At 42.3% G+C, this 14,590-nt stretch overlaps 1 protein-coding gene across 1 annotated transcript in view; it reads right to left on the bottom strand.

Moving 5' to 3' along the window:
- The window catches only part of SLC6A1 (solute carrier family 6 member 1), a 150,097-nt gene extending 138,461 nt beyond the window's left edge, over positions 1–11,636 (bottom strand). The window contains exon 1 of the mRNA XM_075287611.1: positions 11,425–11,636. The gene's annotated coding sequence lies outside the window, so the exon portion shown is untranslated. The remainder of the gene's footprint in view (positions 1–11,424) is intronic.
- Positions 11,637–14,590: the final 2,954 nt, after the last annotated feature.

The raw sequence follows: 14,590 nt of genomic DNA, 5'->3' as shown, positions 1-14,590 counted from the left end.
CTCCCTCCACCATGAATTTGCCCAAACTGGGCTGTTTAGAGGCTCCCTCCACCATGAATTGGTCCAAACTGGGCTGGTTAGAGGCTCCCTCCACCATGAATTTCCCAAAACTTGGCTGTTTAGAGGCTCCCTCCACCATTAATTGGTCCAAACTGGGCTGGTTAGAGGCTCCCTCCACCATGAATTTGCCCAAACTGGGCTGTTTAGAGGCTCCCTCCACCATGAATTTGCCCAAACTGGGCTGGTTAGAGGCTCCCTCCACCATGAATTGGTCCAAACTGGGCTGGTTAGAGGCTCCCTCCACAATTAATTGGTCCAAACTGGGCTAATTAGAGGCTCCCTCCACCATGAATTGGTCCAAACTGGGTTTTTTAGAGGCTCCCTCCACCATGAATTTGCCCAAACTGGGCTGTTTAGAGGCTCCCTCCACCATGAATTGGTCCAAACTGGGCTGGTTAGAGGCTCCCTCCACCATGAATTTCCCAAAACTTGGCTGTTTAGAGGCTCCCTCCACCATTAATTGGTCCAAACTGGGCTGGTTAGAGGCTCCCTCCACCATGAATTTGCCCAAACTGGGGTGGTTAGAGGCTCCCTCCACCATTAATTGGTCCAAACTGGGCTGGTTAGAGGCTCCCTCCACAATTAATTGGTCCAAACTGGGCTAATTAGAGGCTCCCTCCACCATGAATTGGTCCAAACTGGGTTTTTTAGAGGCTCCCTCCACCATGAATTTGCCCAAACTGGGCTGTTTAGAGGCTCCCTCCACCATGAATTGGTCCAAACTGGGCTGGTTAGAGGCTCCCTCCACCATGAATTGGTCCAAACTGGGCTGGTTAGAGGCTCCCTCCACCATGAATTTCCCAAAACTTGGCTGTTTAGAGGCTCCCTCCACCATTAATTGGTCCAAACTGGGCTGGTTAGAGGCTCCCTCCACCATGAATTTGCCCAAACTGGGCTGTTTAGAGGCTCCCTCCACCATGAATTTGCCCAAACTGGGCTGGTTAGAGGCTCCCTCCACCATGAATTGGTCCAAACTGGGCTGGTTAGAGGCTCCCTCCACCATGAATTTGCCCAAACTGGGCTGTTTAGAGGCTCCCTCCACCATGAATTTGCCCAAACTGGGCTGGTTAGAGGCTCCCTCCACCATGAATTGGTCCAAACGGGTTTTTAGAGGCTCCCTTCACCATGAATTGGTCCAAACTTGGCTGTTTAGAGGCTCCCTCCACCATGAATTTGCCCAAACTGGGCTGTTTAGAGGCTCCCTCCACCATGAATTGGTCCAAACTGGGCTGGTTAGAGGCTCCCTCCACCATGAATTTCCCAAAACTTGGCTGTTTAGAGGCTCCCTCCACCATTAATTGGTCCAAACTGGGCTGGTTAGAGGCTCCCTCCACCATGAATTTGCCCAAACTGGGCTGTTTAGAGGCTCCCTCCACCATGAATTTGCCCAAACTGGGCTGGTTAGAGGCTCCCTCCACCATGAATTGGTCCAAACTGGGCTGGTTAGAGGCTCCCTCCACCATGAATTTGCCCAAACTGGGCTGTTTAGAGGCTCCCTCCACCATGAATTTGCCCAAACTGGGCTGGTTAGAGGCTCCCTCCACCATTAATTGGTCCAAACTGGGCTGGTTAGAGGCTCCCTCCACCATGAATTTGCCCAAACTGTGCTGTTTAGAGGCTCCCTCCACCATGAATTTGCCCAAACTGGGCTGGTTAGAGGCTCCCTCCACCATGAATTGGTCCAAACTGGGCTGGTTAGAGGCTCCCTCCACCATGAATTTGCCCAAACTGGGCTGTTTAGAGGCTCCCTCCACCATGAATTTGCCCAAACTGGGCTGTTTAGAGGCTCCCTCCACCATGAATTTGCCCAAACTGGGCTGGTTAGAGGCTCCCTCCACCATGAATTGGTCCAAACGGGTTTTTAGAGGCTCCCTTCACCATGAATTGGTCCAAACTTGGCTGGTTAGAGGCTCCCTCCACCATGAATTTGCCCAAACTGGGCTGTTTAGAGGCTCCCTCCACCATGAATTGGTCCAAACTGGGCTGGTTAGAGGCTCCCTCCACCATGAATTTCCCAAAACTTGGCTGTTTAGAGGCTCCCTCCACCATTAATTGGTCCAAACTGGGCTGGTTAGAGGCTCCCTCCACCATGAATTTGCCCAAACTGGGGTGGTTAGAGGCTCCCTCCACCATTAATTGGTCCAAACTGGGCTGGTTAGAGGCTCCCTCCACAATTAATTGGTCCAAACTGGGCTAATTAGAGGCTCCCTCCACCATGAATTGGTCCAAACTGGGTTTTTTAGAGGCTCCCTCCACCATGAATTTGCCCAAACTGGGCTGTTTAGAGGCTCCCTCCACCATGAATTGGTCCAAACTGGGCTGGTTAGAGGCTCCCTCCACCATGAATTGGTCCAAACTGGGCTGGTTAGAGGCTCCCTCCACCATGAATTTCCCAAAACTTGGCTGTTTAGAGGCTCCCTCCACCATTAATTGGTCCAAACTGGGCTGGTTAGAGGCTCCCTCCACCATGAATTTGCCCAAACTGGGCTGTTTAGAGGCTCCCTCCACCATGAATTTGCCCAAACTGGGCTGGTTAGAGGCTCCCTCCACCATGAATTGGTCCAAACTGGGCTGGTTAGAGGCTCCCTCCACCATGAATTTGCCCAAACTGGGCTGTTTAGAGGCTCCCTCCACCATGAATTTGCCCAAACTGGGCTGGTTAGAGGCTCCCTCCACCATGAATTGGTCCAAACTGGGCTGGTTAGAGGCTCCCTCCACCATGAATTTGCCCAAACTGGGCTGTTTAGAGGCTCCCTCCACCATGAATTTGCCCAAACTGGGCTGGTTAGAGGCTCCCTCCACCATGAATTGGTCCAAACGGGTTTTTAGAGGCTCCCTTCACCATGAATTGGTCCAAACTTGGCTGTTTAGAGGCTCCCTCCACCATGAATTGGTCCAAACTGGGGTGGTTAGAGGCTCCCTCCACCATGAATTTGCCCAAACTGGGCTGTTTAGAGGCTCCCTCCACCATGAATTGGTCCAAACTGGGTTTTTTAGAGGCTCCCTCCACCATGAATTGGTCCAAACTGGGCTGGTTAGAGGCTCCCTCCACCATGAATTGGTCCAAACTGGGGTGGTTAGAGGCTCCCTCCACCATTAATTGGTCCAAACTGGGCTGGTTAGAGGCTCCCTCCACCATTAATTGGTCCAAACTGGGCTGGTTAGAGGCTCCCTCCACCATGAATTTGCCCAAACTGGGCTGGTTAGAGGCTCCCTCCACCATGAATTGGTCCAAACTGGGGTTTTTAGAGGCTCCCTCCACCATGAATTGGTCCAAACTGGGGTTTTTAGAGTCTCCCTCCACCATGAATTGGTCCAAACTGGGGTTTTTAGAGGCTCCCTCCACCATGAATTTGCCCAAACTCTGCTGGTTAGAGGCTCAATCCACCCTGATTTTCAAAACAAATGTTGGTGCCAACCTCAACTTACTACAAGGGCCAAATTCACTGCTGGTGACAAGCTCTCCTCACTGCAAGTGCCAAATACACATGTTTCAAGGTGTTTTCCTACTGTCAGAGAGGTGGTATTGAGTGTGTAAAGTGTGTAGTTGTTAGGCTGTGATGTTGGGGTAATAGAGGGTCTTTGGTGTGTTAGATGCCCCCAGACATGCTTCCCCTGCTGTCCCAGTGTCATTCCAGAGGTGTTGGCATCATTTCCTGGGGTGTCATAGTGGACTTGGTGACCCTCCAGACACGGATTTGGGTTTCCCCCTTAACGAGTATCTGTTCCCCATAGACTATAATGGGGTTCGAAACCCGTTCGAACACACGAACATTGAGCGGCTGTTCGAATCGAATTTCGAACCTCGAACATTTTAGTGTTCGCTCATCTCTAATCATTATGGTTCTTCCTAATTTATATAATTTTGTTATAGTTACCATATCTGTTGAGAGCTATCACAGTGTATACACTAAACTACATGATTAATTGCAGTATCAAAGCAGCCAAATTTCTGTTTATGGGAATAATAATAACCAGTTTTACTTATAGGACATATTACTTGTAGTTACGGATGCCTTGATACTAATTTGGTTTTTAAATGAAAAACAAAAAAACAAAAAAAAAACAACAATGCATAAGGGCATTTATTTTACTTAGCGTTAGGAGTAGGGCTGGAGCCTCCACAAGGCTATGTTGAGGTTGCCGGCCCTGTGCTCCTGAGTTCCCTGAGTTCCGGGTCTCGGGAGGCAGGCCGGGACCTCCGCAGCGATGTGCAGGGGTTGTTGGTCTCTTCCTGATGGGGGACTTCCACTTTTTGGGCTAGCGGCAAGCCAGAAAATATTTAAGGATGACTCTGGCTCCAGACTGCCGGTGGTTATTCAGTGTTTCCTCTGGTTCCTGATAGTGAGAGTTCCTCCTATATATGATTGCCTGCGCTTTTGATCCCTTGTCTTGGCCTCTGAATCTTCCTTTTGCCTGCTGATTTATATACTGTGCCTGCTCCTGTTTATGACCCCATCTTGTCTCTAGACCTCTGCTTCCTGAATCTGTTTTTGTACTGCTCTACTGCTCCTGTTATTGACCTGGCCTGTCTGACCTTCCCTTTGGATTACCCTCTGTACTGCACTGCCCTCTTGTTGACAACCCAGACGACTACCCTTAACTCTCTGCTGCCACCTGCTGACTACCTGAAGCTGCCCTCTGGTTCCTTGGACCTGCACCGCACTCTGAAGATCTGCTGGTAAGAGTTACCAGTGTCTGGTTCTACTGTGATTTGTGGTGTGCTGTGTGTTTGACATTTTCTGACCCGTACCGCTCTGCCTTGTAGTGCCACCAAGTCCATCCCCACCATCTGGAACTCTGGTGAATACCACTGTGGGGTTGGTGCAGCCAGGGGGTGTAGGACACACTGCTCTGTATTTACCATTTTGATCAGTATATCTAGTACTGGTTATCACTATTGGCTCAGAACCGCATCTGTTATCCTAACACTTAGGTTTTGCACATTTTTTTTTCTAAACAATTTAGATTTTCTTTTCCATTCCCATTTAGAGGTTTCACCTTTTATCTCTTCAATAACTAACTGCAATATTTCTATATCACTGTTGCACTGTCAGGAAACCTAATAGGTTCTGCATTAGGAAGGGCCTATTAGGCTTTAGTAGATGGCAGACCAATTTAAAGGCGCCCAGCTGCCATGGAAATGGTGACTGTTGAGCTTACAGAAGAAGCTCTGTCCTCCCTATGTAAAACTTTTTAAGTGCTATGGTCAGCATTGAGTGGGACATCTAAGTGCTTAAATAGATGAGATTTGAGTTAACTCTGATCCCAGCTGTTCCATTAGAGGGAAGTTGCATTGAGAAGATGCTGTGAGTTTTTAGTGACTTCTCAGCACCTCCCGGTGTGTCCAGGAAATACAGTAATGGCCCCTTCCTTATGCATGAACATAGCAAGAGACAATCAGTATTTGGGAGGACCCTAACCCTTATCAGTATAGAAGACCCTAACCACAACATGTGTGGTAGCAAAAGCGGATAAAATGCCATAGTTCACTGGAATGAGATAATGGGATGATATAACATCATTCAATGAACCCATTGTTTGTTGAATTGAGTGATCAATGTTAGAAATGTATCAGTAAAGCTGGTGCCAAAGATAACAAGCGGACATACCATGACTTACCCTTGAAAGATAAATTACAGACAGGCTATCTTCATTGTCATTTTGCTGTTTAATGAATTTGCTTTCCCCAGTTGAGATAAATCCGAGTGAAGTGTCATTGTCTATTGCTTTTGTTTTCTATGGGCTATAAAGGAACAATTTCAGGTTTTGGAACCTAAATAGTAAATGGACTTTATTTAACAAAGAAGGAAATCTACATCTAGCCATGACTCATGCTCATCCAATACCAATGACTATACTTTAAACTGATATGCTTCCTGCTACGTATTTCCTAACCCCTCTCACCTCTCTCTTGTCTCTTTCCTCAGTCTCCCCCACCATACACCCCTACCTGTCTATCTATCCTTCCTATCCTAGCTATCCTACATGTCCTACCCTACCTACTCAGCCCAACCCCGACCCATATTACATACTTACCCTCCATGGCTTCCTGTGAGACGGTCTCTTCTCCTCCTGTACTGTGTGTGTGCTCCTTCTCCATCGTCACCTCTACTGCGCATGCGTAGACATGTAGTAGAGGTGATTTACCAGCAGCAGTGGGCACACACTGCTAGGAGAAGAGAAGAGCGCACACCCTGCCAGTACAGGAAGATGACCCATCTCGCCAAAAGAAGCCGTGGATGGGTAAGTATGAGTGAAGTGGATGGGGGAGTAGTAGTGATGATCTGTTTCCATTTACAATGCAATGTAAATGGATCGTCACTGAATGTAAAATGTCCCTGGGGTGGTCACATGACTGTTATGGGTAAATATACTTTTTTAATTAATAATGTTATTTAGAAAGTAGGAGGGGGAAGGGTGTTTAGATTAGTTTAGGGATTTCAGAATATCCCGCACAACCCCTTTAAAGCGGCAAACCAGTGGAGTACAACCCTTAATCTTAGCCAGTGCCCCAAGTTAGGCTGGAAGACACCAGATGGTTGTGTGTTGTTCTATGGTCAGGAGATGGGATTTATCTCTGCTCGTATTGTAGAAGATATAGTGTACAAGATGTGTTTTGTAAGGTTAGAGTTTTGTGGACCTCAGAGTTACGACCCTTAGCGTAGCCTCCAGTCCAACAGGGCAACTGTAGAGAATCAACATCATGCTCCCTGGGAATTGTAAAAAGTTGTGGATTTGAAAGAGTGTATCAAACTGTTAAACTGGAAGACTGTCCCGCAAGGGAGACACAGACTGCCATCTGGAAGTACCATTGACCAGTTCAACCCAGCCACAGTGGATGCTGTGTAGGATCTGTACCTCCATAATGTAGAAGCTGTTGGATTTATCTTGTTCTGCTATACTTAGACTGACATATTAACCAATCATGGTTAAGTATCATTTGTGTATTGTCTATGTTTGTTTTTTACTTTTGTATAGCATAGAAATTAATCACTAATATTCTTTATTTTTTTATATTTTTTTTATTTTTCCACAAAATCTACTTATGGGTGTGTGTCACTTTCTTCCTTCATGCTTTTCCCCAGGATTTACTAGAAGAGTAGCTACAAGAGTCATGGGGTCCAATCACACATTTGTTATGGTGCCTAGTGGGGCAAAGACCCTTTGCTATGTATAGACAAATTAGTATTATAAAGGGCTCATTATAGGTGGTGGACCCCAGTTGCAGAAGCTTCAAATTATACCCCAGGTTCACATTGCATCACCAAAAGGACATATATGTGAATATACATCTGCTAGCTTAGTTTCGCTTGCTCTCCATTTTGTTTTCCCTTTTGTGTTAGTAAAAGGCTAAATTAATTAAAGACTGGTGCAACCAGTTCCTATCACCCCATCCTCTACATACTAGACTCTTAGTTCACCTACCGGGTGGCCAGATTCATTTGAATTCCATGTATTCCATGTATTTTTTTTACTATGGAGAAGAGTGACAGTGTCTGTCTGAAATATGTCAGGACAACCATGTACAGGAGTTCCATTTTATGAAGATCCCAAGAGTGCAGGATACAGTGTCCTCGGTACCTTTGTGCACCATTTGGGTCAGGCAAGCTCTTTTAAGTTGCTGCCCATGGTGAGCTGGATGGGGTGGCATCATTCAACGTATTTATTGCTAATACAGGTCTAACTTAAAGACTGTCAACTAGAAAGATCAAAAGGGTATACTTGTAGCTTGTAATCATATTTTTTTTTCTCAATAAGGAATTAAAATGGCCATATACATTGGATTAAGTTCACCCAATTCTGATGCAACTGGATGATCATTTAATGTGTATTTGATGTTCAGTCATTGTTTGGCTAAAAAAGTTTCAACATGGCCTGTCCTATGTTTTCAAGAGAGATAGGGGAGAGGTGTCTGGAATTGGTTTACTCCCATCTCTTATTTAGAAGATACGCATGCTCAGCCAAACTGAGTGGGCATATGTATGAGGGGTGGGGAGAAATAATTGTCATGAATGAGTGTTTGACTGACTGGTATGAAATGTATTTGGCCAACTTTTGGGTAAAAAGATTGGAAGACATGGCAGTGGCAGAAGATAGTTATGTACTGTGCATGTTGTTACTGCGTCACATGGTTGACTTGGGAGTGGCAGAAGATAGTAATGTACTGCTCATTGGGTTGCTGCATCACATGGATGACATGGCAGTGGTAGAAGATAGTAATGTACTGCTCATTGGGTTGTTGCGTCACATGGATGACATGGCAGTGGTAGAAGATAGTTATGTACTGCTCATTGGGTTGCTGCATCACATGGATGACATGGCAGTGGTAGAAGATAGTAATGTACTGCTCATTGGGTTGCTGCGTCACATGGATGACCTGGGAGTGGCCGAAGATGGTAATGAACTACGCGTACCCCGGCTGTATCGCATGGATGGCACAACTAATTTTGTCAAAGAAATAGCTTGCTCATGGCCATGAGAACATGGCAGGAAAGCCAGAACTACAAGAGTCAGATCCTATATTTATAGGATTTTACTTCCAGTGCCATGATTGGCAGAGTGTATGTCACTCACTTTACAATTGTCAACCCTATTGATTTTATCTGTATTAAAATCCATTTATTAAACACTTTTTGATTTCATTAAAATTTCTTTTATATTGATAAAGCAGAATAAAAATCAAAGAAGACCTCATGCTACAGATAACATTGCGTTGTACAGTTTCTAACAGAACAGATTTGCTTACTATAAATATGCATATTATTATCGTCGTGAATAAATATTATGAAATTCTATAATAAGGCTTGCAGGCATTAATAAACATAAGGAAACAACGCACATCTTCAGTCATTTGCATTTTTTCCCAAATAAAATAAATTCACTTCACGCATTTATATTTAATTGCAAACAGCGTAATTTGCTTCTTGTGGATTTATGCTGTAGTCTATATTTTCTGCCGGTTCTACGATTATTATTTGCAGCATGTAATATCCACCACTACAGAACGAGCTACGTTCATCAACAACGCGTTTCATGGTTACACAAAGCACAAATGGAAATTTTTAGACTATATGTTTTTAAATAAGAAATGACATTAAAATCGCACCCAAACATTAAGACATAAGGTATAAAATAATCTATAAAAATATATTTTTTCCTTATATTTTTTATTTTATTTTTTTTATTTTAATATATTTCATAGGTAATCATTTTCATAAATTATTCTGTTAAAAACTAAAAAAATTTCATCTTGGATAAGAAAAAAAATTCAAAATGTAAATTTTTTTTCTGACAAAGATTTATCTTCTGTATAGGCAAATATTTGATTAAAACTAAAAAAATAAAAAAAAAAAAAAATTCTCACATTGTGATGACCAAAAAATATGTCTAGAACCAACTCATTGGGAAGGAAAACAATATGGTGGCCAAGGTTTAGAGCCTGAAGGAAGATGTAAAGGTGCGAGGACAGTGTTGGCATCCAACAGATCATATTCCGAGTAGACCGTACAACAATGATCGCAGACTTGGCTATAAGATGGTAGACTAGAAAGACTTGTTTGTCCTGCTAAATTCTAGTTGACAGACATCTCTATTAATTAGCAAACATTAGCATTTATTCATCAAGCTCAATAGATTTTCCGCTCACAATGAGTCAAACACTAAACATGATCCCATATAAAGTTTACAAGGGGAAATTCTCAGTGATTTTCATAATGTGTATGAACAAAGACGACAGACCCTTGTCCTTGGAGATGAAAAGAACAGCTCTGATGACCTTGGGCATTTTGTATAGAAAGGGATACATGTCAAAAACTATAACTGACCCCATTTCTTTTAATACATGACCAAAGACTGCTGTGCACTAAGGAAATGTATATATGACTTGTAAAAATATGCAACTAAAAGTGAGACGGTACAAGCGCAAGCTGTCACATCACTTTACACAAATTAATTGGAGCTGTTCATTTGCCTCAATTCAGATGTTAATCCCCTACAATAAAAGCTTTTTCTAGGAAATGTGATTCTAGTCCTATAAATGTAATGGTGATTGAAAGGGCTGGAAAAGACATTTGTCTTTGCTTTGGTAGAAGATAAATTCAGGGTGTATTTAAGATGCATGGCAATACCCACAGCAATAGGAGCTTCAAATGAGCAAGACAAACAGAGAAATCAAAGCAAATGGATGAGCCTTACATTATCTTTTCCTCTGCACTCAATATTTTGCTTATAGATTGTATTATAGAAGGGTATATTAATGGGCGAAACGACTTTTCATGACATCAAATCTGATTTTTTGTTGTTGTTGTGACAGCAAATATTAGCATGGGCATTTCTATATTAAAAGGTGTAGCTATATTTTTATATTGATTCATATAGTGAAAACTAAAAGAAGAATGTTAAGAAAGGGAAATCAAAAATATAAAAGGGGAGTGAAATATAGGTTATATATTAGCTATATATTTTGCTAGGGACGATTGATTGATGATGACAAACCAATAGAAATATATACAAAATATATCAATATTTATAGTAAAATCTGAATTAACGGGTAATAGATAAATAAAAAATTGTCAACCGGTTTGTGAGAATATATATATATATATATATATATATATATATATATATATATATATAGTATATATATATATATATATATTATATATAGCTATATATAATATATATATATATATATATTATATATAGCTATATATAATATATATATATATATATATATATATATATATACATATATATATATATATATATATATATATATATATATATATATATTCATATATATACACACACACGCACAGACACACAATGAGTGTATCTATACTTTTTTATGGTAACTAATTTTGGTGACCGCACAGTTATGGTACCTAAATATAGGTAGCATTAATCAGTATATACTTATTAACTTCCCATATACATGCCTACATTTATTGTAGGTACAGTTACAATATAACCAAACATCACCTTTGTAACATTTCAAGCCAGGCTGCCTCTGACAGGGAGAAAGAAGCATCAGTAACACCTGTAAACCGGAGCCCAGACACTACATCGGACCGACACGGCTTGTGTTTTAACCTCATGCATTTTACATTCTATCAGCTATGGCATTTTACATGCAATGTCCAACCGAGATAAGTAAATCAGATTTTCCTGGAAGGCAAATCCCCAGGACTAGACTATTCATGCTGAATCTGGATCCTGGCACTGTAATTGCAGACATATACTCTCTGATAATATACAGTATCATAGTTCAGCATCAGAGCGAATGTTCTTTTTTAAAAATTCTCTATAGAAAGATCATTTTTTGATGCAAACTTTGTTTCCGTCTATTCATGGAAATCCTACCTGATATAGATGTGCCTCTCTGGCTGGGGTTCATTTTTTGATCATTTCAGCTCCACACAGTAGAAATTCAGTTGTTCTCAGCACCAAATCAGCACAGCACAGCTCTAATTCAGTCGACTCAACCTCCACATCAAGACTTAGACACACCTCTCCCGATGTCATCTGCTACTCTCCAGCTCCCAGGAATAAATGAGAAGGACCTGAGCTGAATAAAATATGGATATGTTCTGTTACATTGTCACACATCAGCCCAATAATATTCCCTTTCATTTTTTTTTTTTTTGTAAAAGAAAAAAGCTCCGTGTGCACAGCCAAATTTCTAGCGACAGGAAAATTCCATGATTTTCGGACACTTTCCATGCACGAATTGATTTAAATGCTAGGACGATGTTATACAGAGGGGGAAATATATAGTAGCATTACTCTGGTCTAGGTATAAGATTAAGATCATAGATACAGCAGATAGACATTATTCATATAGCTTATCTTGATTTATAGAGTAACAAAATACAGTTTAGGATGGGTTTACACCTGCACCTGGTCTCCGCTTTGTGGGTTTCCGTCTTCTGCCCGAGAAACTGGACAGGAGACGGAAACCGGTAGTCACTTTTCAAACCCATTCACTTGAATGGGATTGAAAAGTGTTCGCCCGTGAGCGTCTTCCGCAGCGAAACCGCACTGGTTTTAAAAATCACAGCATGTCCGCTGCGCCTATTTTCCCATATTTTTAAAGAATTTTAGGTGATGCTTTTAATGTTCCATGTTATAATCCATGTGTAAAGAAAAAAATCTTAAAAATCTGGCAAATCCAACTCTAAACCCAACATAATCTGTCTTTTCCTGTCTCTTGCGGATGGACCATGGGCCACACACTCAATGTTCTGAAGCAGACCCTATTGACTTCTATGGGAGAATTTTCTAGGCATGCTCTGTGACCTTTGCAGAGGTCATGGTACAGAGAGGGGAATAGATAAGCTGTGAAATCTTCCACTGTTACTGTTAAATTCTGTGACTTATCTACATTTACATGATAGCTGTGACCATCAGTGTTCTGATAAGTGATGTGGCTGCTGCAAATAACCTATAGAAAACAGGAAATGTCAGCACATTATTCAGCTTAGTGGCCATTGTCAGAACTGCAGTATTTTAGGTTTTTTTTGTTTTGTTAAATAGGTGCTGACATGGAAAACTCAACATTTCATTAAAAAAATGTTTAAAGAGGACCTTTCATGGTCCAGGGCACATGCAATTTTATATACTGCTGGAAAGCTGACAGTGCGCTGAATTCAGCGCACTGTCGGCTTTCCCGATCTGTGCCCCGGGTAAAGAGCTATCGGTCCCGGTACCGTAGCTCTTTACAGTCAGAAGGGCGTTCCTGACAGTCTGTCAGGAACGTCCTTCTCCACAGCAGCAACTATCGTGCTGTACAGTGTGAGCGGGGAGGAACGCCCCCTCCGTCTGCTTACAGTGCTCATCCATAGATGAGTATTATCAGGAGGGGAGGGGGCGTTCCTCCCCACTCACACAGTACAGTATAATAGGCGCTGCTGTGGAGAAGGACGCACTTCTGACTGTAAAGAGCTACGGTACCGGGACCAAAAGCTCTTTACCCGGGGCACAGATCGGGAAAGCTGACAGTGCGCTTAATTCAGCGCACTGTCGGCTTTCCAGCAGTATATACAACTGCCTGTGCCCCGGACCATGAAAGGTCCTCTTTAACTTAAAAGTTAATTTGTAAAATATGTTATTTTGGTGGCACATTCCAGAGAACTGGCGCAGCTCAAAATAAGTCTAGGTAAAAATAGTGGGAGATTTTAAAGGGGATTTTTGTCTCTGAATAATGGAAGAACTAAGAGCACAGGTGGGGTGGTAGACAGATGAGGGAGGAGATATAGAGGGGGGCAGAACAGTGGAGAGTTTGTGGGTGAAAATGATATGATATATGTAAATTGCATTCTAGGGGAATGGGCAACCAGTACAGTGACTGGCACAGAGTGGAGGCATTGGGCTAGCGGTTGGGCAGAAGAAAGAGCTTGGCTCAGGATAAATAGGACAAGGGACAGTTTAGTGAGAGAAGAGCAATGAGTAATGACTTTCAGAAATGAAGACAATGAATCAGAACAACAGTACAAGCTCTTTCCTGTTTCCTGGGGTAAAATGGCAAATTCTGCAGGTGGCATGAGCATGCAAGTGAATGAATATAGCAAGTAAAGGATAGTTTAAGGTTGAACATAACCCCAAGTCACAGATGTATTACAGCTTTGTGTGGCCTCCAAGTTACATGGAGCCTCAACACAATGACCATAGAAGTCTATGCAGCCATGTTGCATCTCCATTTGCTTTGGATTTCATAGATAAGCTTCTTTAGTCAGATTCATAAAGTATCTAACATAAAATAAACATGGATATCAATTCTTCATAATATGATGTAGTAAGGAGGTTCCATAGTCTTCCTGGAGATGTAGGAAGTGTGTGTGACACCATAAACGCATTGTGCCTTGCATGACACCTTACCAATGCAATACTACTTAGTGGCAAAGCATTTCACAAGATCTAAAGAGCACTGAGCAGACATGACCATTTACGATAGTCGCTGACTGAAATGTGATTTTAGGTTCTTTCCTAGATGTTCTCTTCCTTCATCAAGTCATAGCTTGGTGTTCAGCTCATGGGTGGACAAACATATCGGGTGGAGCCCCCAAATCAGGTATACCAATATTATCAATATTCTAATTTATATACTAGTTATACACAGGGTTCAGCAGATCATGTGTATGAATACAGTACAATAAAAATGTTGTTGCAGTCATTCACATTTTTCGTCTTTACCATCTGGACTGCCATGACCATTTCTTCCCGTCGTGACTTGTCTCTGAAAAGTCCACAACACAGACATCTTTGGCTCCTCATGTTTCTAGGCACCGATTCACATTTAACTCACTTTCACAAAGTCCCCATCCTGTTGTCATCCCATTTATAAAATATAACCCCCCCCCAGAAAGTGAATAATACCCCGAGTGCATCTTTAAATAAATAATATCTCCTATGTGCCCCATAAGCTAAAAAAGTCATTGTGTGTCTCTTTAAACAATAGTACCCTTCAGCTAATAATGTCCCCTATGTGCCCCCTAATTAATAATGTCCCTAAATGTTATCATAAGGCCTG

The sequence above is a fragment of the Leptodactylus fuscus genome, chromosome 9, assembly GCF_031893055.1.
Source record: "Leptodactylus fuscus isolate aLepFus1 chromosome 9, aLepFus1.hap2, whole genome shotgun sequence".
Classification (NCBI taxonomy): domain Eukaryota; kingdom Metazoa; phylum Chordata; class Amphibia; order Anura; family Leptodactylidae; genus Leptodactylus; species Leptodactylus fuscus.
This window is presented reverse-complemented; position numbering and strand designations above follow the sequence as displayed.